This window comes from Papio anubis, chromosome 6, assembly GCF_008728515.1.
Source record: "Papio anubis isolate 15944 chromosome 6, Panubis1.0, whole genome shotgun sequence".
NCBI classification, from domain to species: domain Eukaryota; kingdom Metazoa; phylum Chordata; class Mammalia; order Primates; family Cercopithecidae; genus Papio; species Papio anubis.
Window position 1 is genome coordinate 56,927,148 of NC_044981.1, and position 25,995 is coordinate 56,953,142.

At 36.7% G+C, this 25,995-nt stretch overlaps 1 long non-coding RNA gene across 1 annotated transcript in view; it reads left to right on the top strand.

Moving 5' to 3' along the window:
• Nucleotides 1–25,995, top strand: part of LOC108585473 — an 81,508-nt gene that overhangs the window by 17,398 nt on the left and 38,115 nt on the right. The window contains exon 2 of the long non-coding RNA XR_001901863.3: nt 2,266–2,325. This is a non-coding gene — a long non-coding RNA (uncharacterized LOC108585473). The remainder of the gene's footprint in view (nt 1–2,265; nt 2,326–25,995) is intronic.

Consider the following 25,995-nt stretch of genomic DNA (forward strand, 5'->3'; position numbering starts at 1 on the left):
TGTGTTACAGAGACAAAGCTGTAAAACGAATCAAATATTCTTTGCTTTTGAAGTAAAAGTTCATATTATGCACTTTACATTTTAAATTTGACTATCTTCTGGATAATGTTATCTGCAAGGACTTTAAAGATTAAGTTTGTGTTGCTAGTGCTCAAGTTGTAGTTCTTGGACAACAACTTCCACATCCCCTGAGAGCTTGGTAGAAATGCAGACTCTCAGGCCTCATACTAGACTTAATCAAATCTGCATTTTAACAAGATTCCCAGGTGATTCTTATGGAAACCATGTTTGTGAGCACTGGTTTAGGGTAATTTGAGCTCTAATGATTTCAGCTTGCTGCCTTATAATTGGAAATTTGTTGCTATATAAATATAGCCCTCATAAATGTGTTACGTTTAGCCAAAATATCTCATGCTTTGGCTTGTTCCTTAGTTTGTCCTCAATGTTATTTTTCCATAGTTAGTTGAATTTAAATCTCTTTCCAAATACTGAAATGTTTCTATGTATCTTCAGAATCCATTTCTTTAAAACAGATTTTCTATTCTCTTTTGAAGTATTAGATTCATCATGTCAGTTCCTATTAGATTTTTGTCTCCTTGAAAATATTGATGTGTAAATTCTTTGCTCTGTGGAATGATCAGTCAGAGTTGGTGCATATTTTTTCTTCCCTGTTGATTTGAAGATTCACTTTTATGTGTTACTAAATTAGTAAAGTGTTAAAATGCTGTACCTTTGATTTCTGTGAATCATTCCCAGCCCTTGGCTCTAAAGGCCAACATCATTTACTATCATATAGTTCAGCAGCTTGACAGAGAAATCGGATATTTTGGGGAAGAAGAATGCATATAAAATGTATTAACACATTTATAGCAGTTTAAACAAGTCCCTCTAAGGCAGCCAATCTCACCCTGGCTGCACTTCAGAATTATTTGAGAAGATTTTAAGAAGCCGCAGTACTGGCCCCCTCTCCTAGAGACACTGGCTTAATTGGTCCAGCATTGTTTTCATGTGTTTGTATTTTTTTTAAACTCTGAAAGTGATGCAAACCAGGGATTAAGAGTTACTGCTCTACCAAAGCACAAAACCAAAAATAAAGATGACTTGGTTAGCCACACTGTAACAAGAGCCTCTTTCATTAAGGGGTCTACTTATCCTGGGTACTAGTATATATAGTGATGAAATTTGTCAGCTGGGTCTATCAAATTTAGTTACATATCTTTAAGAATTATGGAAATATTTGTTTTCAACCTGCCTTTATGAAAACAGCAAAAAATATTGAAGGAAGATAATGAGGTTACACTATGGAATAAGTTATAGAAAGCTTAAGAAATAGCAAATTTTAAGTTAAATCCACATGCCTAATGTAAGAGTAGATAAGAAGACGTAAGGGTGAATGTACATGGCAGTTTTCTCAAACCTGTCCTCCAAGAAGAGGCAAAATACAAATACAGCAGGTCCTCAACGTTGCTCAATTCAACATAGATTCTCATTATAGTATTGACCAAAAAAAAAAAAAAACATCAATTCCCAGTCAGGGCCACTGTCTGTGTGGAGTTTGCACATTCTCTCCATATCTGTGTAGATTTTCTCTGGGTACTCTGGTTTCCTCCCACATCCCAAAGATGTGAACGTTAGGTCCATTGGCCTATCTAAATTGCCCTGTTGTAAGTGAGTGTGGGTGTGGGTCTATGTCCTGGAACGGAATCGCATCCTGTCCAGAGTTGGTCTCAACCTTGTGCCCTGAGTTACCTGAATAGGATCCAGCTGCCCTAAACTCTGAACTGGAATAATTTGGTTGGAAAATGAATGAATGAATGAATGAATACAAATTGTTGTAAAACAGAAATTTGTAAATTATATAATAATCATACAAATGCATGACAATAAATAATGTGGAACAAAAGCAGTCGGTGACCCCACCCTATTTGTGAGTGCTGGTATTTGAAATGTGTGGTGGTAGGAGGTGTTCCTTATAATTTTTGCTTTGAGAATATTTATTCTTTGATTTACCCCACCACCGCTGTGACAACTGATACTCACTGATTAACCAAACATGGAGTAAATCATGATCTTACTTGCTTTTTATTAACCTTTCTTAAATGGGTATATAGCTCACATTTATTTCAATGTTTAATATAAGAAGTATTTGATGTCTTTAGAAGTTGAAGATGCTATTTTTGTGACCAGAAATATGTCATAGAAACTTAACTCTTATTTAAATTAGCCTATGGTAAAATTGGTTTCATTATGTTATTTTGCTTGCAGTCACAGTTTCCAAGAACCTATCAACGACATTATGTGAGGATTTACTGGACATAATCTCAGGTGAGCCTAATGCACAAACACAAACTGGCCTAGCACAATAACCTGCAGTTATATAAAGTTTTGTTTTTTCTTAAAATTTTCCATTATTTTTTACATTCTATTTCATAAATATTTTATAATAATATACTTAATATTTGATCAAATATGTATATTTTACTTATTAATATATAATTTGAAATATAACAGGCATCTTAATATTGATATACTTAAAATTTTGTCAGAAAACTTGTCATCATCAACTTCCTCTGGTTGAAGGAGAGAAATGCTAGATCAAGATTTTTGGTTTAATGTCATATATCTTTATGTGTTTGTCTAAGGAATAAATATTTAGAGAGACTGTATTAGTCAGCTTGGGCTGCCACTACAAAATATGAGGAGCTGTGTGGCTTAAACAACAGAAATTTACTTTTGCCCAGTTCTGGGGGCTGGAAGTCCAAGATCAGGAAACAGCGTGGCGCCTTTCTGGTGAGCCCTCTCCCCTTGGGTTGAAGGCGGCTGCCTTCTCTGTGTGCTCACCTGTCTTTTCCTTGGTGCAGGCAGGGACTCATGAGAGAGCTCTCTGGTGTCACTAATCCCATCAGATCTACTACCCTTACGATCTCATTTAACCTTAATTACAACCTTAGAGGCTCCAAATACACTCACTCTGGAAATAGAGCTTCAACATAATAAATTTAGGGGTGGGGGAGACACAGACACAAGCATTCAGTCTATAACAGAGAGGATCTCAGTTTATCACAAACCTTGCTTTTCTTACTCAACATATTCAGTATGCTACATATGCTGTTTTTGAGTATGAATTGATGTATGTGTGTGAAAATCAGAAAGAAATGCATACAAGCAGAGAAAGACACACACACACACACACACACACAGATGAACTAAAAATGATACCTATTTTACCGATGAGCTAACATAATCCCCTCCACCCTCCTTCACAATGACCTAAAATTTCAGGTCAAAAGCACATGTTGAAGCAGAGGATCCACATAACAAGAACAAGGCTTAAATTACGAAGAGTAAATCTATCTTGGGAAAGGAAGAAGCAACTGGGGATGATGGCCTAGTGCCTAACTATCACTTCATTTTTTATTTTTATTTTTATTTTTATAAAAATGGGGTCTCACTTTGTTGCCTAGGCTGGTTTCCAACTCCTGGCCTCAAGTGATCCTCCCACCTCGGCCACCCAAAGTCCTGGGATTACAGGCATCAGCCACCATGCACAACCCCAAGTATCCCTTCTTAAGCCAGAGTTATGTCTCCACTGAGGACCTAAAAACATTGAGCTAGTCAGGGAGCAGGTTCCAACTCAAATTTTTGTGAAGAACTCCTTACTGGGCCTCTTATCTAATGTAGTGTCCAGGAAATCTTTCATTCAACCACACCTGAAAGTCAGGAAGTAAAATAATGATTTCAAGATTTTCTCTTCCCTACCACTTTCCCCAATTAAACCTAGTGGGAGAGGAATAAGCATTTTAAACAAGAGATTGTCTTTGCCCTTTATTATTTATTTGCTATTTTAGCTTAGAGTCAAAGTGCCTTTTATTTTTAAACTCTTGAAAATTTAAAAAAAAGGATTTTAAAATACAAAAACCCCTCAACTTTTACTTATGAGATTAACAGTTCCATAAGGCTCTTAGTTAAGGTGCTGATTATGAAATCTGCTGAAGCTGCTCATTAATTTGGTAAGAATAATGCTTTTTAAAACTCATTATACTTTTTATTTATTTATGTTAATTTTTAACTTTTTGTGAGAATACAGTAGCTGTATATGTTTATGAAGAACATGAGATATTTTGATACAGGCATACAATGCATAATAACCATATTGGGAAAGTGGCATATCCATCACTTCAAGCATTTATACTTTATAGTACAAAGAATATAATTATACTCTTTTAGTTTTTTTTAAATGTACACTTGAATTGTTATTGACTATAGTCACATTATTGTGCTATCAAATACTACATCTAATTCATTGCTTCCAACTACTTTTTTTGTACCCACAAAAAATCCACACTTACTCCTACAGCCCCACTACCCTTCCCAGCCTCTGGTAATGATCATTCTACTCATTGTCTCCATGAGTTCAATTGTTTCAATTTTTATCTCCCACAAATAAGAGAACATGCAAAGTTTGTGTTTCTGTGCCTGGCGTATTTCACTTAAAATAATGACCTCCAACTCCATCTATGGTATTGCAAATGACAAGATCACATGCTTTCTTATAGCTGAATAGTACTCCATTGTGTATATGTACCACCTGTTTGCTATCCATTCATCTGCTGATGGACAATTAGGTTGCTTTCAAATCTTGGCTATTTCAATAGTGCTCAATAAATATGGGAGTGTAGATATCTCTTCTATATACTGATTTCCTTTCTTTGGGGTATATTTCTAGCAGTGGGACTGGTGGATAAGATCATATGGTAGCTCTGTTTTTAGTTTTTTAAGGAGCCTTCAAACCGTACCTCACAGTGGTTGTACTAATTGACATTCCCACCAGCAGTGTATGAGGGTTCCCTTTTCTCTACATCCTTGTCAACATTTGTTATTGCCTGTCTTTTGGATAAAAGCTGTTTTAACTGGGATGAGATGATATTTCATTGCATTTTTCTAATGATCATTGATGAACACCTCTACATATATCTGTTTTCCACTTGTATGCCTTCTTCTGATAAATGTCTATTGAGATCTTTTGCTAGTTTAAAAAATGAGATTATGAAATTTTTTTCCTATAGAGTTTTTTGAGATCATTATATTCTTTGATTATTAATCCTTTGTCAGATGGATAGTTTGCAAATATTTTCTCCCATTCTTTGGGTTGTCTGTCTATTTTGTAGATTGTTTCCTTTGCTGTGCAGAAGCTTTTTAACATGATGTGATCCTATTTGTCCATTTTTGCTTTGGTTGCCTGTGCTGGTGGAGTATTAAGAAATCTTTGCCAAGGCCAATGTTCTGGAGAGTTTCCCTGATGTTTCTTTTAGGAGTTTCATAGCCTAGAGGTCTTACATTTAAATATATAATCCATTTTTATTTGATTTTGGTATATGGCAGGAGATAGTAGTCTAGTTCTACCCCTTTGCATATGGATATACAGTTTTTCCAGCACCATTTATTTAAGAAACTGTCCTTTCCCCAGTGTATGTTCTTGGTGCCTTTGTTGAAAATGAGTGCACTGTAGATGTATGGATTTGTTTCTGGGTACTCTACTATATTTCATTGGTCTGTGTGTCTGTTTTTATTATAGTACCATGCTGTTTGGGTTACTATAACTCTGTAGTATAATTTAAACTCAGGTAATGTAGTTTTTTTTTTTTTTGTTTCATTCTTTTTGCTTGCTGAGGACAGCTTTGGCAGTTCTGGGTCTTGTGGTTCCACATTTATTTGAGGATTGTTCTTTCTATTTCTGTGAAGGTCATTGGTATTTTGATAGGGATTGCACTGAATTCTGTAGTTTGTTATCAGTAGTATAAACATTTTAACAATATTGATTCTGCTAATCCATGAACATGGCAATATCTTTCCATTTCCTTGTGTGTCTTCAGTTTTTTGCAGCAATGTTTTATAGTTTTCAATGTAGAGATCTTTCACTTCCTTGGTTAAGTTAATTTCTAGAGATTTAATTTTGTTTATAGCTATTTTAAATAGGATTACTTTTAAATTTTCTTTTTTAGTTGTTCACTGTAGGCATATAGAAATAATATTGATTTTTGTATGCTGATTTAGTATCCTGAAACTTTACTGAATTTGTTTATCAGTTCTAATAGTTTCTTGGTGGGGTTTTAGGTTTTTCCAACTATAAGATCATATCATCTGCAAACAGGATAATTTTACTTCTTCCTTTACAATTTGGATTCCCTTTATTTTTCTCTTCTCTGATTGTTCTAGCCAGGACTTCCAGTATTATGTTAGATAAAGGTGGTGAAAGTTGGCATCCTTGTGTTTCTGATTTTAGAGGAAAGGCTTTTAGCTTTTCCTCATTCAGTACAACACTAGCTGTGGGTATGTGGTGTATGGCATTTATTGTGTTGAGGTATGTTTCTAAAAATTCAGTGTTTTGAGGGTTTTTATCATGGAGGGATGTTGAATTTTATCAATGCATTTTCAGCATCAATCAAAATGATCATATGGTTTTTGTTCTTTATTCTGTTGATATGAGGTATCACATTGATTGCTTTACATATGTTGAACCATCCTTGCATCCCTGGGATAAATCCCACTTGGTCGTGATGAATAATCTTTTAAATGTGTTGTTGAATTTGGTTTGCTAGTACTTTGTTGAAAATTTTTGCATAAATGTTCATCAAGAATATTGGCCTGTAGTTTTCTTTTTTTGATGTATCTTTGTCTGGTTTTGATATCAGGATGATACTGGCCTCATAGAGCGAGTTTGGAAGTATTCTTTTCTCCATTTTTCATAAGTTTGAGTAGGATTGGTATTAGTTGTTCTTTAAATGTTTGGTAAAATTCAGCAGTGAAGCTATTGGGTGGGTCCTGGACTTTTCTTTGCTGAGAGACTTTTTATTACAATTTTGATCTCTTGTTATTGGTCTGTTCAGCTTTTGAATATCCTCATGATTCAAACTTGGTGGGTTGAATGTGTCTGGGAATTTTTCCATTTCTTCTAGGTTTTCCAGTTTATTGTCATATAGTTGTTCCAAGCAATCTCTAATGATTCTTTGAATTTCTGCTGTATCAGTTGTAATGTCTCCTTTTTAATTTCTGATCTTATATGTTTGGGTCTTCTCTCTTTCTTAGTCTGGCTAAAGGATTATCAATTTTTTAAATCTTTTTTTATAATAACTTTTTGTTTCATTGACCTTTTGTGTTGTTTCCTTTATTTCAATTTCATTTATTTATGCACTGATCTTTATTATTTATTTTCTTCTACTGTTTTAGGGTATGATTTATTCTTGCTTTTCTATGTCTTTAAGATGAATCATTATGTTGTTTATTTGAAGTTTTCTTACTTTTTTAATGTAGGCACTTACAGCCATAAACTTCCTTGGCTAGGTTCAGTGGCTCACACCTGTTATTCCAACACTTTGGTAAGCCAAGGCAGGTGTATTGCTTGAGCCCAGGAGCTTGATGCCAGCCTGAGAAACATGGCAAAACCCTTTCTCTAAAAACTACAAAAAATGTAGCTGGGCATGGTGGTGCATGCCTATCATTCCAGCCACTTGGGAGATTGAGATAGGAGGATAGCTTGAGCCCAGGATGTTGAGGCTGCAGTAAGCCATGATTATACCATCACAGTCCAGCCTAGATGACAGCAAGAACTTGTCTCAACAAACAAACAAAAACCTGTTTTTGCTGTATCCCATAGGTTTTAGTGTGTTGTGTTTCTATTATTATTTATTTCAAGAAATTTTTTAAGTTTCTCCTTAATTTCTTCCTTGATCGACTGGTTATTCAGGAGTATATTTTTAATTTCCATGTGTTTGTATAGTTTCCAAACTTCCTGTTGTTGCTGATTTATAGTATTATTTCATTTTGGTCAGAGAAGTTACTTGACAGAATTTCATCATTTTTGAATTTTTTAAGGCTTGGTTTTGTGGCCTCACATATGGTCTATCATTGACGATGATCCATATGCTGACAAAAGGAATATGTGTTCTGCAGCCATTGGTTTAAATGTTCTGTAAATATCTATTAGGTCCATTTAGTCTATAGTGTAGATTAAGTGTGATGTTTTTGTTGACTTTCTGTCTGGTGGATCTGTCCAGTGCTGAAAGTGGGGTGCTGACGTCTCCAGCTCTTATTTTGATGGGGTCTTTCTCTCTCTAGCTCTAATAATATTTGTTTTATATATCTGGGTGCTGCAGTGTTGGCTGCATATATATTTACAAACATTATATCCATTTGCTGAATTGATTTTTTATCATTATATAGTAAACTATTTTGTCTCTTCCTAAGTTTTTGTCTTGAAATCTATTTTGCCTGATATAAGTATAGCAACTCCTGCTCTTTCTGGGTTTCCATGTCATGTAATGTTTTTTTTTCCATCCCTTTCTTATCAGTCTATGCATATTTTTATATATGAAGTGTGTTTCCTGTAGGCAACAGATTTTGGGTTTGCGTGTTTTTTTTTCTGTTCAGCCAGTCTATGGCTTTTAATTGGAGAGTTTAGTCCATTTACATTCAATGTTATTATTAATAAGGTAGGACCTACACTTAGCATTTTGTCATTTGTTTTCTGGTTATTTTGTGGTCTTCTCTTCTTTCCTGTCTTCATTTTAATGAAGGTAATTTTCTCAGATGGTATGTTTTAATTTCTTGCATGTTACTGCTTGTGTATTCATTGGATGTTTTTTCATTTGAAGTATCCATGAAGCTTGCGAATAATATTTTATAACTCATTGTTTTAAACTCACAACAATGTAACACTGATTGCATAAACAAAGAAACAAGGAACTTTTCAGGCTATGAGAGAGTGGCATGACATATTTAAAATGCTGAAGGAGAAGCCTTACCCTAAAATAGTCTATTTAATCTCCTCCTTAAGTCCAATAACTCTTAAGTTTACTCCTTTGAGGGTATTTTCTACATCTTGTGGGCATGCTTCATTCTTTTTCATTTTTTTTTAAACTTTTATTTCCTCTGACTGTGTATTTTCAAATATCCTGTTCTCAAGCTCACTAATTCTTTCTTCTTTTTGATTCATTCTGCTGTTAAAGGACTCTGATGCATTCTTCAGTATTCCAATTTTACTTTTCAGCTCCAGAATTTCTACTTGATTCTTTTTAATGTTTTCAATTTCTTTGTTACATTTATCTGATAGAATTCGGAATTCCTTCCCTATGTTATCTCGAATTTCATTAAGTTTTCTTAACACAGCTATTATGGATTCTCTTTCTGAAAGGTCACTTATCTCTGTCTGTCTTGGATTGTCTCTCATGCTTTATTAAGTTCATTTGGTGAGATCAAGTTTTCCTGGATCGTGTTGATGCTAGTACATGTTCTTCAGTGTCTGGGCATTGAAGAGTTAGGTATTTATTTCAGTCTTTGCAATCTGGACTTGTTTATACCCCTCTTTCTTGGGAAAGCTGTTCAGGTATTCACAGGTACTTGGGTGTTCTGATCTAAGTTTTGGGGCACTGCACTCTTATCTGTATTAGATGGGCACCCCAAACCCAGTACTGATGTGTCTCTTACAGATTCATAGAAGTCCCACCATGGCAACCTTTAATAAGATCTGGAAGAATTCTCTGGATTACCAGTTAGAGACGTGTCTTCTCTTCCCTAAGTTTCTTTCAAATAAATGGTCTCTCTCTCTCTCTCTCTCTCTCTCTCTCCTTCTCTGTCTCTGTCTCTGTCACTCTGGCTGTCTCCTGAGCTGCCTGAAACTAAGGGAGGAATGCCACAAGCACCCCTGTGGCTACCATCACTGTGACTCCACTGGGTCAGACCTGAAGCTATTACAGTACTGGATCTTACCCAAAGCCCACTGTATCTACTACCTGGCTACTGCCTGTGTTCTCTTAAAGCCCTATGGCTTGAAAATCAGTAGGTCCTTCTACGAAGAGCAGTGAGTTTTCCTGGACCACAGGCAAGTTCAGAGATGCTGTCTGGGAGCCAGGACCTATAGTCAGAAACCTTAGGTACCTAGTTGGTGTTCTATTCTACTGCAGCTTAGCTGGCACCCAAACCACAAGAAGAATTTCTTCCCACTCTTTGCTTCCGTTTCCACAGGGAGAGGAGCCTCTCCCCATGGTCACCCCCACCACAGGCACATGAGAGTATTGCCGTGGCATCACTGATGTTCACTTAAGGCCAAAAGACTCTTCAGTCAGCTTGTGGTGGATGCTGCCAGACTTGGTACTTACCCCTCAGGGCAGTGGGCTCCTTACTGGACCAGGATTGGTCCAGAAAGGCAGAATAGTAGTTTTGAGTCAGTCTACCAACCACAATTTTGCCTACCACAGATTTGGTCTTCATTTTATGCATATCTATATCTCTTCCCTCCCCATTCCCAACAGCCTACCCTCTAGCCCCTTAGATACCAAGATATCTGCTAGTCACTTCTTTTGCCAAAACAATACTTCCAGTTATTTCTTGGCTGCTTCACATATGTCTTCACAGATAAAATCACTATAAACCAAAAAAAAAAAAAAAAAAAAAAGGCTAAATGACCATGTTTAACCAACTGTAGGGAAATTTTCAGACCGTTTACATCGTAATAACATAAAATTCTGACAACATAATTTGACATCATATATTCAGTTAAATTTCTTGCATATATCTAGGGCACAAATATTGTAAAAACTCAAAACTTGTCTCAAATCATCTAGTAAAATCGACAGTCTGTGAAGATGTGAGAAGTTTATCATAACTTCATGCAAGATCAGAGACTACTCTAGTCTGAGAGGCAAAATCAGGGAGGGAACTCAATTTTATCTAATTTGGACTTTGGTAAGTTATGCAGTCAAGAGTTTCCAAGGGAATATCTCTGTTGCGATCCTTTAGAGATGTTCTCACAGGATGGTTCTCAATTGTTGGCTGGTTTCATGGATATGCTTTTAGTATAAAGACTAATACATATTAAAAGTAAGAGGGTGAATTCTCCCTGTTGAAAGAAGGGAAGAGATTTTCCTTTCTCTCTTTTTCTTAGAGTTTTACTTTTTAAAACTTTGTAAGCACTTTCTTCTCTCTTTGAAATGTATATAAATCCTTTAGGAAACTAGATAGGCCTTTTGTCAGTACTATGGCCTAGAAATGTCTTTCTTAGGGACCTCAGCATCAATTCTTTGAAATGTAAACATCAAGGAAGATAAAACCCCCATCTCCCAATCACTGTGGGAGAGCAGAAACCTAACTTTGAGGGTACCTTGGTCCAAAACACAAGAGTATCTCCTGTAATGAAAGTATGTGAAGTTTGTTTTTCCTCTGGATAAAGCCAAGTAGCTAACACAGATGGTTACTCCAATTATGTGTTAAAATTTTTATATATTAGTTTTGACAAATGCTGTCAAGTCCTTTTGCATGAGGATGAGTTGTTATCTATCTTAAAAACATGTATACAATGCATTATATCTGTTTGGCTATTTCAAAGGGAAAGAGCTTCTTCTGTCTTTGCATTTTTGTGGATTACCTGTGCAGCACATTACGTACTGGCTTAATGCTTATTCAATAATAAAAGTGTTTCCTATTACCACCTTTGTCAAGATTTCCAAGTTAGGAGAAGATGTTGTTTTTAATTATATTTCCCTAACTGATTCTCCAGCTATCTTTCTCCTCTACCAGTGTCTTCAAGACTTTCTGGTATCAACACTAATAAGTATTTCGTGTTTTCAGGTTTGGTCCGAAATTGCTCAAAATCAAGTCTTAAAAATGTCACTTTCTCAACTGCATTTTATTACTTTTGTGATGTCAAATTTCCCTGCTACTAGTAGACAAATATGGGGTCCTTTGGAAGTTCTGCTTTCAGTAAGACTCTATTTGAAAATGCCATCTATGAAATCACATCTTATCTATACTCCTGAGTTAGAAGGTATTTTTAAACCTCCTTAATTTTAGGTATAAAAAGAACAACTTCTAAAGTTCTCTAATTATTGCCTTACACAGATTTCTGTTTTAAGAGGTAAACATCAATTCCTAATCTTGGGCTGAATTTTAACTGACTGCTGAACTAATGGCAATATTGATAGGAACAATTTAACTTATTAATGAATAGAAACAAGGTACAGACATTACAAATAAAAGTCACAGTCGATAAAATATGGATTTATAGGAATCAAGGGCAATTTTAGTCACAGCCCTTTTCACCTCCTGAAAGGCATCCTTTTAATCAGTCTTGCAGTTGTACTTTTCATACAAAATAAGTACAGTCATTAAGATATATTCCAAAGATATTATTGTTGAGATCTAGTCATAGAAAATACATTATACAGCGATGGATAGAGCCTAAGAGAGGATAAGATAGTTAACCAAAAAAGCTCACTGCAGTGTGTGAAAAAGTGTTTTGAAGGTCATTTGCACTTAAATAAAGTTTGCTTCTCCATTATACAAGTTAAAGTTTTAAAACATGCAGCAATAGAGGAATGAGAGTCTGCTTATGATCTTGGACCATTTATTAGTGCCAGCAGTCCATCTTAGTTTTCATGTAATACTCATCATATTCCGGTCAAGAAGAAGGATTTTCTGTATCTCTGTGATTACTGCACAAGATTGTCAGTTTGGAGAAAACAAAACAAGCAGTTGTCTCTGCTGAATACCTCAGCCAAGTACAAAACAAATGTTTCTCAAAATCTTAAAAAGCACTAATCAGCTACTTCCTCTCTTTAGCTTTAGTAAGCATGGCAATTCATTTAAGTTCAATTTAATGGGCATTTTATTAAGCATCTACCACATGGTTTCATGAAGTGTTCTGAATACAATAAAGGTAGTAGAAGGTAATGTTTCTGTCCTTCACAAACCTTAATATTCAAACGGAATTAGAACAAACTGGGCAGAAATCCAGAAATAATTTTTCAACTTTTCTTGGTTTTTGAAATAATGATTTATGTTAGTTCCTCCAGGTGGGGCCAGCTTTACATGGGCCACATTTACCTAATAGCTTTCTTTTTGCTTCTTTTAGTGGCTAAGTCATTCTTTGTCTATACCGTTTTATGGTTCTCTGGTGAGTACCTCCCTCCTTTATATAAAATGAAGGTGATCTGGTATCTTCCAAGGCAGAAATGTAAAGTTGAGGATAGTATCAATATCCGAGAGAATAAAAAAAACAGAATTATAAGACAGAAGCAAGAAATATCCACTCCTGCCTCTGTTGCTCTGTTTATTAAGGAAAGGGGAGGCTGTGGAGCTGGAGAAGAACCTGGCAAAATTAGGGCATTATTGTATAAAATGTTTCAGTATTGAATAGTGGCTCTTGATTGGCCCCGACGTTTTCCCTTTCTAGGTCAGGTTTGTCTCTCATAAATATTATGTAGACAAAAAAGGGTCCCGTTCTTAATAGCCAAAACAATCCTCAGCAAAAAGAACAAAGATGGAAATATCATATTACCTGCCTTCAAATTATCCTACAGAACTTAGTACCCAAAATAGCATGGTGCTGGCATTAAAACAGACATATAGACCAATGTAACAGAGTAAAGAACCCAGAAATAAATTTACACATTTACAGTCAAACCCAAAAATAAATTCACAGATATACAGTAAATTCATTTTCAACAAAGGTGCCAAGAACGTACATTAAGGGAAAGGACAGTCTTTTCAACAAATGGTGCCAGGAAAACTGGATATTCAAATGCAGAAGAATGAAACTAGACCCCTATGTTTCACCACATACAAATATAAAATCAAATGGATTAAAGACTTAAATGTGAGACCTGAAACTATGAAACTATGAGAAGAAAACATTGGGGAAATGCTTAGGACATTGGTGTGGCAAAGGATTTCTTGAGTAAGACAGCAAAAGCACAGGCAACCAAAGCAAAAATGGACAAATGGGATTACATCAAGCTGTAAAGCTTCTGCACAAAAAAGGAAACAATCAACAAATTGGAAAGACAACCTACAAAATGAAAGAAAATATTTGGAAAATATTCAACTGATAAGGGATAAAAACCAGGGTATAAAAGGACCTCAAACAACTAAATAGCAAAAAATAATAATTTAATTTGAAAATGGGCAAAAGGTCTGAATAGATGTTTTTCAAAAGAAGACATACAAATGGCCCAACAGGAATATGCAAAAATGCTCAACATCACTAATAATCAGAAAAATACAAATCAATCCACAATGAGATATTATCTTACCCCAATTAAAATGACCTTTATAAAAAATTAATGAATGCTGGTGAGGATGTAAAGAAAGGAGAAAGCTCGTACACTGTTGGAATGTAAATGTGGGAGACTATTGTATAAAATGTTTATACACATTTTTATAACACAGGGAAAACAGTATGAAGATTTAAAGAAAACAGTATGAAGATTCCTCAGAAAATTTAAAATAGAACTATTATATGATTCAGAAATCTCATTGCTAGGTATATATCCAAAAGCAAGGAAATCAGTATATTGAAGAGATATCTGCACTCTCATGTTTATTGCAGCACTATTCACAACAGCTAAAATATTTGAAATAAATCTGTGTCCATCAACAGATGTATGGGTAAAGAAAATTGGTGTGTGTGTGTATGTGTGTGTGTGTGTGTGTGCATGCAACGGAATATTATGCAGCCATATAAAAAAAGAAAATCCAGTCATTCACAATGCCTTAGATAGAACTGAAAGATATTTTGTTGTAAAATAAGCCAGACATGGGAAGACAAATATCTCATGTTCTCACTAACATCTGGGAGCTAAAGAACTTGATCTCATGGAGGTGAGAATAGAATGATGGTTACCAGAGGCTGAGAAGGGTCATGGGGAGGTGGGGATAAAGAGGGGTTGGCTAATGTGTATAAAAATTACAGTTAGATAGTAGGGGTAAGAACTAGTATTCAGTAGCACAATAGGATGATTATAGTTAACAGTAATGCATAGTGTATTTTAAAATAACTGAAGGAAGGCATTTGAAATGTTCCCAACACAAACAAATGATTAATGTTTAAAGTATTGGAAATCCCGATTACCCTGATTTGATCATTACACATTTTATGCTTGTATCAAAGTATCACATGTACCCCATAAACATTTGTAATTATTTTGTAATCATAATGTAATCACCCAATGGGCTCCCTTTGCCTGCTGCCTAGACAGAGTCAACTTATCAAGATAATTTGGTGGGTAGGAACTCAGAAAGTGGGGAGTACTTACTGGTCAGGTTGGAGATGGAATCATAGGGGATCAAAGTGAGTTTTTCTTGCTGTCTTCTGTCCCTGAGTGGGATGGCAGAACTGGTTGAGTCAGATTACTTCTCTGGGTGGTGTCAGCTGATCTATGGAATGCAGGGTCTGAAAAATATCTCAAGCGCTGATCTGAGGTTTTACAATAGTAATGCTATTCCCAGAAACAATTTGGTGAGATTCAGACTTTTTCAGCCAGAGGCTGCATAACCTCTGAACTTGATTTCTAATCTTATAACTAATTTGTTAGCCCTACAGAGGCAGACTGGTCCTCAGGCAAGAAGAGGTGTTTTGTTTGTTTGTTTGTTTGTTTGTTTTTGGGCAATGGCTATTATCAATTTTGTTTGAGACTCAAAACATAAACTGAATACCTTCCCAAGGTTAGCTTGGCCTATGCCCACGAATGAAAAAGGAGAGCTTAAAGGTTAGAAGCAAGATGGAATAGGTTAGGTCTGATCTCTTTCACTGTCATCATTTCCTCAGTTATAAATTTTGCAAAGGTGGTTTCAATAACTTTTAAAAAAATGTTCTATTTTTTTTTAGCCAATTAAACTATGTTTCCAGTAATTTATTCAGGGATCTAGGAGCCACAGTTCCAAGGGAAGTAAATGGGTGCTGACACTCACTTCTTAGAGTATGCATCAAAGATGTCCTAAACTAAGTTAGAGTAATAGCAATGTAAAAGAAAAATTACATCAAACCAGCAAAACAGTCAAGAAAGACTTTATTTAAGACTAATGCAATAGGGAAGAAAGACTGAACCCAACTCTACTGAAACAAAAGGCAGCAAGATTTTTAAATGCTGGAATGAGCTAATGGGACATTGCTAGAGAACTTCGGGGAGAAGGCTGGTGATTGTGATTTGGCCATCTGTGTTTGCTAGTTATCTCTTATTGAAATTAGCTCCTACTCTGCCATACAGACTGAGAGACAAGGATGCTATCTCTTTCAATGATTACATTTCAAAAGGATGGCTCCCATGTTCTTGAGAAAGATATTTCTGAGTTGTAGAAGGTTTATATCTCAAAGGGGGGAAAAACAAAGAATTTGTAACTGCAAGTTTTCTAAAGAAAATGTCCTAAGAAAAGGGAGGCCAAGGGCCTGTAGTCAGGAAGGTCCTAGATCTAAAGTTTAGTCAAGGTGAGGGGGAACATTAAGGCTGTCTTGGTCACAAAGATAAATGTAAAATACATCTTAGACTGTTTAGGTGGTTGAAGCAGGATTGCTTCAATCCATTCGTTTGACACCAGGCTCAGCAACAAGGCAAGACCCTGTCTCTACAAAAACAATAAAAACGAAATATTAGCCAGGCGTGGTGGTGTGCACCTGTAGTCTTAGCTACTCTGGAGGCTGAGGCAGAAGGATCACTTGAGCCTGGGAGTTTGAGCCTGCAGTGAGAGGTGTTCGTGCCACTGCACTCTAGCTTGGGCAACAAAGAGAGACCTTGTCTTAAAACAAAACAAACAAACAAAGAAACAAAAGGATTTTTTCTTTCTCTCCATCCTTTCCTCTTTCTTATTCTCCCTCTCTCCCTCCTTCTCTTCACCACTCCTCCCTAACACAACACTATCTTTCTCTTTCTCTTTTTCTACCTTTCTTTCCTCATCTTTTCTTTTTTAATCTATGAAGCCAAGCCTTAGTACATCTAATACATTAATATAGTAGCCTTTTTGGATGTGAGGGTGATCTGGCTGTGATCGCCAGGGTTGATTCGGCTGATCTGGCTGGCTAGGCAGGTGTCCCCTTGCTCCCTCACCACTCCGTATGCATTGCTCCCAAAGCTGCTAAGCGGGGGGACCACTTCTCATATTGTCTTCTGCTTAATTTCTGCCTCAAAGGAAAGAGAAAGTAGGAGTTAAAGAAAAGTCAGAAGTAAAATTCAATAGTCAGACAGCCTGGCACCACACCCTAGGCCTGGTAGTTAAAGATCGACCCTCGACCTAATTGCTTATTATCTATAGATTCCAGACATTGTGTGAGGAAGCATTGTGTAACTCCCTGTTCAGTTCTATTCTGTTCTGATCACCAGTCCATGCAGCCCCAGTCACGTAGCCCCCACTGGCACAATGTATCATGACCCTTTCACTTGGACCCCTTAGAGTTGTAAGCCCTTAAAAGGGACGGGAATCTTGACTTCCAGGAGCTAGGATCTTGAGATGCGAGTCTACTGATGCTCCCAGCTGATTAAACCCTATTCCTTCCTAAAACCTGTGTCCAAGAGGTCTTGGCTAAGACTGGCCCTGCTACACTACATGCTCAGAGAGGACAACCATCTGGTCTTCACTCTTTGGTCTTTGGTCAAGGGTCAAGGGTATAGGAGTTGCCCTGCCCTGCTAGAACCTCCAAACAAGGTCTCATAATATATTAACCTTTTTTTTTAACCTGTGTGATCTGATAATGGACATTTGCACCAGGAGCAAATTACCATATTAATAATAGATTTGGCAGTAATCAATTAGAATGTGATGAAATGTATTTATCATAACCTTAAATGTAATTGAACTTACCATTGGTGAACTATTTGAGATGTTTTTGTGGGATGCAAGTAAAATCACCACTACATGCATAAAAAAAAATTTGGTTATGTTATAATCTTGATGGTTTAGAATATAATATGCAAGATAATTTTCAATTTTGGTAACATAATTTGTAAACAATATTATGGAAATATGTCTATTTTCCAAAATGGTATACAAAATATTTGACATTTTATTACTGTTAATATGAAAGACTAAAAAATATTTTTTGAAAGTATAAAAATATGATTGAGATTCCTAACAGTAATTAATATCAAAGCAATGTTTCAGTAAAGTGTATCCCAAAATATCCATAATAAGCTTTTATCCAGTTTATTTTATTGCTTGATTTGCTCATTCAAATTCAGGTGAATGTTTTGAAAGAATATGACTTTTTCATTTAGAAAAATTTCCTGCTTCGGCCGGGCGCGGTGGCTCACGCCTGTAATCCCAGCACTTTGGGAGGCCGAGGCGGGCGGATCACAAGGTCAGGAGATCGAGACCATGGTGAAACCCTGTCTCTACTAAAAATACAAAAAATGAGCCGGGCGCGGTGGCGGGCGCCTGTAGTTCCAGCTACTCGGGAGGCTGAGGCAGGAGAATGGCGTGAACCCAGGAGGCAGAGCTTCCAGTGAGCCAGGATCGCGCCACTGCACTCCAGCTTCGGCGACAGAGCGAGACTCCGTCTCAAAAAAAAAAAAAAAAAAAAAAAAACAATTTCCTGCTTCTACTGATCTTCATAACTGGAAGATGTAATAATCCATAATTAGCCAGGACCTGGATGGTTATTAATTCACTATAGTTTCTGGGGCTGGCAGACACAAGCTGATTGGAAATTGTTATATATTGGTTCTTACAGAGCCAGTACTGGGTTATTTATTGACCATCAGTAAAGTTTTAACTAGGAGGAGTTCAAACAGAGAAGCGCTATGGTCAAAAGCCAGGTAAGCAATTTACTTAAAAAGGGTGAAAAGAATAAATGAACAGTTGCAGATTTTAAAAAGAGAACCAGAAAGCAAACACAACAAAAACAAAGATAAATAGATGGGACTTAATTAACCTAAAAAGATTCTGCACAACAAAAGAAATAATCAGGAGAGTAAACAGACAACCCACAGAGTGGGAGAAAATATTCACAATCTCTACATCCAACAAAGGACTAATATTCAGAATCTACAAAGAACTCAAACAAATCAGCAAGAAAAAAAAAAAAAACTCATCAAAAAGTGGGCTAAGGATATAATTAGACAATTCTCAAAAGAGGATACATAAATAATTAACAAACATATGAAAAAATGATCAACATCACTAATTATCAGGGGAATGCACATCAAAACCACAATGCGATACTACCTTACTCCCGCAAAAATGGCCATAATTAAAAAATCAAAAAATAATAGATGTTGGCATGGATGTAGTAAAAAGGGAACGCTTTTACATTGTTGGTGGGAATGTAAACTAGTATAACCACTATGTAAAATAGTGTGGAAATTCTTTAAAGAACTAAAAGTAGATCTACCATTTGATCAACAATCCCACTCCTGGGTATCTACCTGGAGGAAAAGAAGTCATTATATGAAAAAGATATTTGCACGTGCATGTTTATAGCAGCACAATCACAATTGCAAAAACATGAAACCAGTCTAAATGCCCATTAATCAATAAGTGGATAAAGAAAATGTGGTACATATATAGCATGGAATACTATTCAGCCATAAAAAGGAATGAAATAATGGCATTTGCAGCAACCTGGATAGAATTGGAGACCATTATTCTAAGTGAAGTAAATCAGGAACAGAAAACCAAACTTTGCATGTTCTCACTCATAAGTGGGAAATAAGCTATGAGAATGCAAATGCATAAGACTGATACAAAAGACTTTGGGGACTTGGGAGAAAGGGTAAGAGGAGGGGTGAGGTATAAAGGACTACACATTGACTACTGTGTACACTGCTCGGGTGATGAGCTCACCAAAATCCCAGAAATCACCACTAAAGAACTTATTAATGTAACCAAACACCACCTGTTACCCCAAAACCTATTGAAATAATAAAATAAAATAAAATAAAATGCTGGAATTAAAAAAATGATAATAAGAACATTAGGCAATGGAGTAAGTATAGCTGCTAGTATAACAAGCCCTAAACTTAGTTGGCCAGCATTCACTTCTGTAACGTATTAGTTGACAGCACAAGGGATGTCAGCTCTCCTCTGGGTCTCACCCCCTGTTTCTTAAAATGGCCAGTGCCTTGGGTCAATGCTAAGAGTGATGTAATAAGCTCATTTTTGAAAAAAATGACATCAGGGAAGACTCTTATACTTTTACTCCCCAATTTTGTCTTTCATTTCAATATTTGAGAGATGATATAATATGACATATGTGAAGCTCACAGGCTTTGGATACAGACTGCCCTACTACTTACTACTTGACAGCTTCCACTCAGTCACTGTATATAACCAGAGCTAAAATCTGTGCTGCATCCTGGAGGTGAATGCCTTTGGGTATTTTACAAATTATACCTGTGCAAGTTACTTAACTTTAGTTTCTTTATCTCTAAATGAAGATAAAAGCACTCACAGGACAGTTTGTATGAAAAGCAAATAAAGTAATAACCATGTAAAAGGATGTCAAATTGGAAATTTCAACTGAGACACCAAAAGAAAATAAATGCCAAAGTCGTTTTGTAAGATAGCCCATTCTGTAGAAATTTCAAAGTAGATTACATGATGACACATTGCTGGTATAAAAGAGTCAAATTTCTTGGAGTTTAGATTTGTAAATAGAATCTCTTGAAGAGAATAGCTGCTGTTCTTTATCTGTCTTTTACCACTATGCCAAAGCGTAAAAGTGAGGTTGTCTTCATATTTCCCCCGGGGTCAGGGGAGAGGGCTTCTGTTGCATCAGTTAGAGAGCTTGCTATATGTACTCTAGCTTGAGGGATACAGGAGGCTGCTATCTAATTCCTACCCTAGTAGAAATATGGTAAACTTCTGTGGCAGAGTGAAGTCAAATAGAGCTCCTTCGCTTTGTCCTACACTCCTGCACTTATTACACTTGTTCTAGAAACAAATGTATGAGTGTTACCTATGGACCAGATGTAGACTAGATGTGTGCTGATAGATGCATCCAAAGGGGTGGCTTGGAGGACCATGAGGCCTTAATATGGGAGAAGCTGAATATGGAACATAGGATTTCCAGGAGCTGAGTAGAGAAAGTGACCCATCAGAGTTCATTATCCTGGAAACCAGGGAGCTTTGAGGGAGTGACCAAGAGTACCCTTATGGGAGAAAGGTCAGTTAGAAGACCCTGCCAGGCACAGAGAGCAGGACATCATTTTATGAGATGTGAGAATCTTTCTGCCCTCCTTACCTTTCTGTACCATTTTCCTCCTCAATCAAGTTGAGAAATTTGATTATTACATGGAAGCAGGGAACTTTTAATTTACTAAACTGAGAATGTGTTTATAATGTAAAGAGATAGCGTGACTTTCCATTTCCATAGGGCCTACCCAAGTTTTCGTTCAGACAGAAGGAAAGAATTTCCCCATTGAGTAAATTTCACAGAGAGAGAGAATAAAAAATAAAGTTGCATTCTTATTATATCCCAGGATTCAAGTGTGTTCAATAGACAAATTACAAATTTAAAGCAGTTAGAACTATGACTGGCATATAATAGGCATTCAATAAATGCCAGGGCTTCTTTTTATTAGCTTATTTTGTTTGATTTTGTAATCATTCTACATATAGACTTCTACTTGACTTTCTGAGGTTAACCATGTCTGAAAATTTGTTTCAACTTTTGCATGAAGGACAAAACAGTTCCTTTGACAATTTCAAGAGTTGTGTCCTTTATAAAGTTCTTCATATTTGGTTTCCTGCCTGCTTTGCCTTATCTTTTTGGGTCTTTAAGTATGATGGCCATTGCTTATCTATCTGAAGTTTTGAACTCTCACTTTGCTTATTTTGTATCACTATGGTTTCTCTCTGCCAGACTGGTTTCTGATTCATGGTTGACTTTAATGTTGAGTGTTGATGTACTTCTAGCCTCTGAGACTAGGTCACACTGTAGTGGCTTTCTGGTGCTCCCACACTGTGTCCCAGCTGCTCATGGGCGCAGCCTTTCTGAGTAACCACTTTAATCTTATAGTTGTGATAGTTGTGTGGAATTCTTCTTCCCTTCAGAAATTTTTAGTTACTTAATAAAATGGCATCTTTCAAGACCCCTTTCCTATTACAAGAACCCAATTATGGCACAGGTGAATAAAAGGAGTATTTCTTTATACTTTTCTACATGTGGACATCTGTATTGTTCTACACTGTAGCTATCTCAGTCCATTTAGTATTTCTAAAACAGACTATTGGAAATTGGATAATTTGTCAGAAAGAAGTATATCTGGCTCACAAGTCTGGTGAATATAAAGTCCAAGAGCATAGTGCCATCATCTGCTTGGCTTCTGGTGAGGGCCATGTGCTGCCTGCTAACATGGTGAAGTGGAAAAGTGAGCAGACTTGGTCAAAGAGATATGTAGACAAGCCTTGGCTTGCTTTCCAACAATTCAGGAACTAATGTATTCCCAAGAGGATGAGACATTACTCAGTCTCTTGAGATGGCAACAATCTATTCATTAGGATAGTGTCTCCAAGATCCAAATACCTTCTACTTTGTCCCACCTCCCAGCATTGCTAAATTGGGGGTCAAATTTCAGCATGGGTTTTGGAGGGAACACACTCAAGCTGTAGTAGAGACCACGCTTATCTTTTCACATATATACTCTGCAAGCCTGGCAATAGAAAAAAATTCTCGTATTACCCGTAGAAATTCAGTTGTAACTTACTTTTTTCCATCTTGGAGAATTTAATGTGCCAATAGGGAGGAAGAAAGGCACAAGAATTGGAAGCATGAAGCATATAAATAGTAGTCTTGACTTTCCATGGAAACATGGAGCATAATTAAACAGTTCTTCTTCCATCAGAAAGAAGAGAAGATGAATATTCTTTCTTCTTGTGTGAATTGCTATACTGTGATTGCACTGAAAACAGAGTTTAGAGCACACACACTAATAATCAAAGTGTACATGTCTTTTGCTCCAAAGGAGCTACTTTAATAAAAAGTAATGGTGAAGACATGGATATGAGAGGATGATATAATTATTGCTGACTTGAGTTGTACATATTTATATTGTGACTGGTAGTACTTACTTTGGGTCAGTTGTTTTCTGAACCTGTTAATTTTGTTCATGCTGCCAGGAGTGCTGCTGACAAACTTTATGTGGATCATCAAAGATTTGCTTATTATTGAATTGATATAGCACCTCTCCTCTTAAGAGCTTATTGTGTTCCACATGAAACTTTTGAAGTGTACAACTAACTTTTAGCTAGGTACTTACATATGGAAACTAAAGCACAATATAGAGCCTGGAGAAAAGAGATGGGTAATGAAAAGACAGGGCTAGTATTTGATTATCTGTGACCTTGGCCCAGCTGTGTTTTATAAAAAATAATAAAAGTGATGTTCAGGCCAAATGCACACTCTATTCCATGAGCAGGACCACTGCCCAGAATTCTATTTAAATTACTCAGCGAATGAGGCAGGGAGGTTAGAAGGAAATCCATTTTCTTACCACCCTGCTTTACCTCACAAAGCAAGTTTTGACAAGTCATTCCTAATTTTTTCTTCATTGATCCCTTCTAAATAGCCCAGATTAAAAGACAGTGCCCAAATCTCCAGCTCAAAATGTACATTCTTCAGTCTCATCATAAAACTAGCATCTTGAATACTGGGAAAGCAGAGGGGAGAAGTAGATAGATAGAGGGTTTTTTTTTTTTTCCTTCCAAGTTTACTGGTTTATTATAAAGGTGTAAACCAAAAGTATCTGAGACAATCTCAATCAAAGTTTATTTTATAAAGGTTAAGGATGCACCCGTGATACAGTCTCAGGAGGTCCTAATGACCTGTGCCCAAGGTGGCTGGGATACAGCTTGGTATTTTACATCTTAGGGAGACATGAGACATCAATCAATACATGTAAAGCATACATTGGTTCAGTCCAGAAAGGTGGGACAACTCAAAGTGGGGGCTTCTAGGTCAGAGGTAGATTTAAACATTTTCAGATTGGCAATTAGTTAAAAGAGTTATTATCATTAGAAATAAAAAATAAAAAAGAAAGAAAGAAACAAATGTCTGGGTTATGATAAGGGGCCGTGCAGCCTAAGGTTTTATTATGCAGATGAAGCCTCCAGGTAGCAGGCTTCAGAGAGAATAGATTATAAATATTTCTTATCAGACTTAAAAGAGCTTATTTTATTAGTAATTCCAAAATGGAAGAGGGTATAATGAGGCACAATATTATCTGGCTTCCCCTTCTCATCATGACCTAAACTGTTTTTCAGATTAACCTTGGAATGCCCTTGGCAGACAGAAAGGGTCCATTCAGTTGGCTGGGAGAGCTGAGAACTTTATTTTTGGTTTACAAAGGATGCAGATAAAGAGATGCTTATGGGAAGGTATAGCCAAAGGGGCACTGGGCTTCCATTCCCTCCCCAGGCAGGCCACCCTCCAGAACCTTCCACTTGCTCAGCTCTTCAGAAACCTCTCAGAACTCTGCACTTTTGGATTTTATTAAGACTTCGTTACATAGGCATAGTTGATTAAACCATTGGTCACTGATAATCAACTTAACCTTCAACCCCTCTTGCCTCCCTGGAGGTTGTGAGGTAGGGCTTAAAGCCCTAACTTTCTAATCACCTTTAGGTGACCAACCCCCATCTTGGAGCTATTTAGGGGCTGCCAGTTAACTCATTAGCATAGAAAAAGACTAATTCTAAGAATTTTAGGAGTTGTATGCAAGGAAATGAGATAAAAAAATCAAACATATATTTTGCATTATTACAGTTCACCACTGATCTTTGAATCTAGATCTCTTACATGAAAAGAATATACAACTCAAAAGATACTCCACATTACTAGAATCCCATTCAGTCACATTAATAATCAGTCCAGTTCATCATCATAGTGTATGAATATGTCTCTCAGGGTGAGGTTACTAAGGTATGCAGGCTTCCATTGATACTTTCAGGTTCCAAAAGCAAAAGTGGTTTCAGCAAACATGTATCTTCACTCTGTTAGGCATCTGGTGTAATTGAGCTAAGAGCCAATACAATCTCTTGCTCTGAGCCTCTCTTGAGGTATTAACACAATATTGGATTTTCATCCAATGAAAACCCATGAATTAAATTACCCCCTTATTTATTTGTTCCCCCTCAGCTCCTATTCCTCCTCCTTCCCATTAAGAGCCAAACTGTTTTATCTTTGGAAGGGACATTAGCATCTAGATCAACCACTGTGCTGGCCTAGATTGCAGGCAGCAATACTAGTGTAGCAAATACCCTCCCCTATTTAGTCTACTCCAATTCAGATAGGGTAAGATTACATAGGTGCAGAACTAGTGAGCTATTTTTACCACCGGCAACTCAGCTGCATTCACTGTTAACCTCAATGTTGCCAGATGAGGTAAAGGCAAAATCCATCCCCGTCAGGCCCTTAAAAATTCCAACATAAAGTTTAAAAACGTAGTTGAACTTGCTTGGTTTGGAATCATCCTTGTTTCTAGCACTTGTTAAGTTGCAGCCCTTCCTGGTCCTGCGACCACTGCATCAGGTACAGAAAAACAATTGAGGTGATGTGAGAAAGGAAAAAGGTATAATCATTATATCAGTATACTCCTCACATGGCAAGAATTGCATAGTTATGCCAGAATCTTTCCTCACCCCCTCTTCCTCAGATCAAACAGAAAAAGAGAGGAAAATTTAGTTGGGACACTGCTCTAGCTGCACTCGTATTGACTGTGAAGACCCACTCATGAAAAGTGTGTCAGCCAGCCCTTCAGAACGCCTTTATTCTTACCCCTCTGCCGCTTTCACATAACCAGGGTTTTATTTGCCTGTTCTACTTCTCTATCAAGGTGTTACTCTGAGAAGGATATCTCTTTGTCCATGTCTGGACATTATGGGTTATACAGTATGTTTCTTGGTCTGAAGAAATTATGGCCGTCAAAATGCTTCCACCCTGTGATATGCTCACGTGGGGAAATAGACATAAGGAATATGTTATTTACTTGTGTCCCCAGAAAATGGGTGTTGTTCACTCACTTCCAATTATGATAAATGGTGCTCTCCAAGTTTCCTCTTTAGGGAATGACATTCCATTCTCTAAATGGGAGCCTAGAGGGTTCAGCAGTTGCCAGTAGATCAGCTTCAAATATAATGATGACAGTGACACAAGTAACAGGATAGAAGAATCATCTCAACATAGGGATTTTGTAAAATTTTCCCAGTTCCTAACACGGTGCCTGGCATATAACAGAT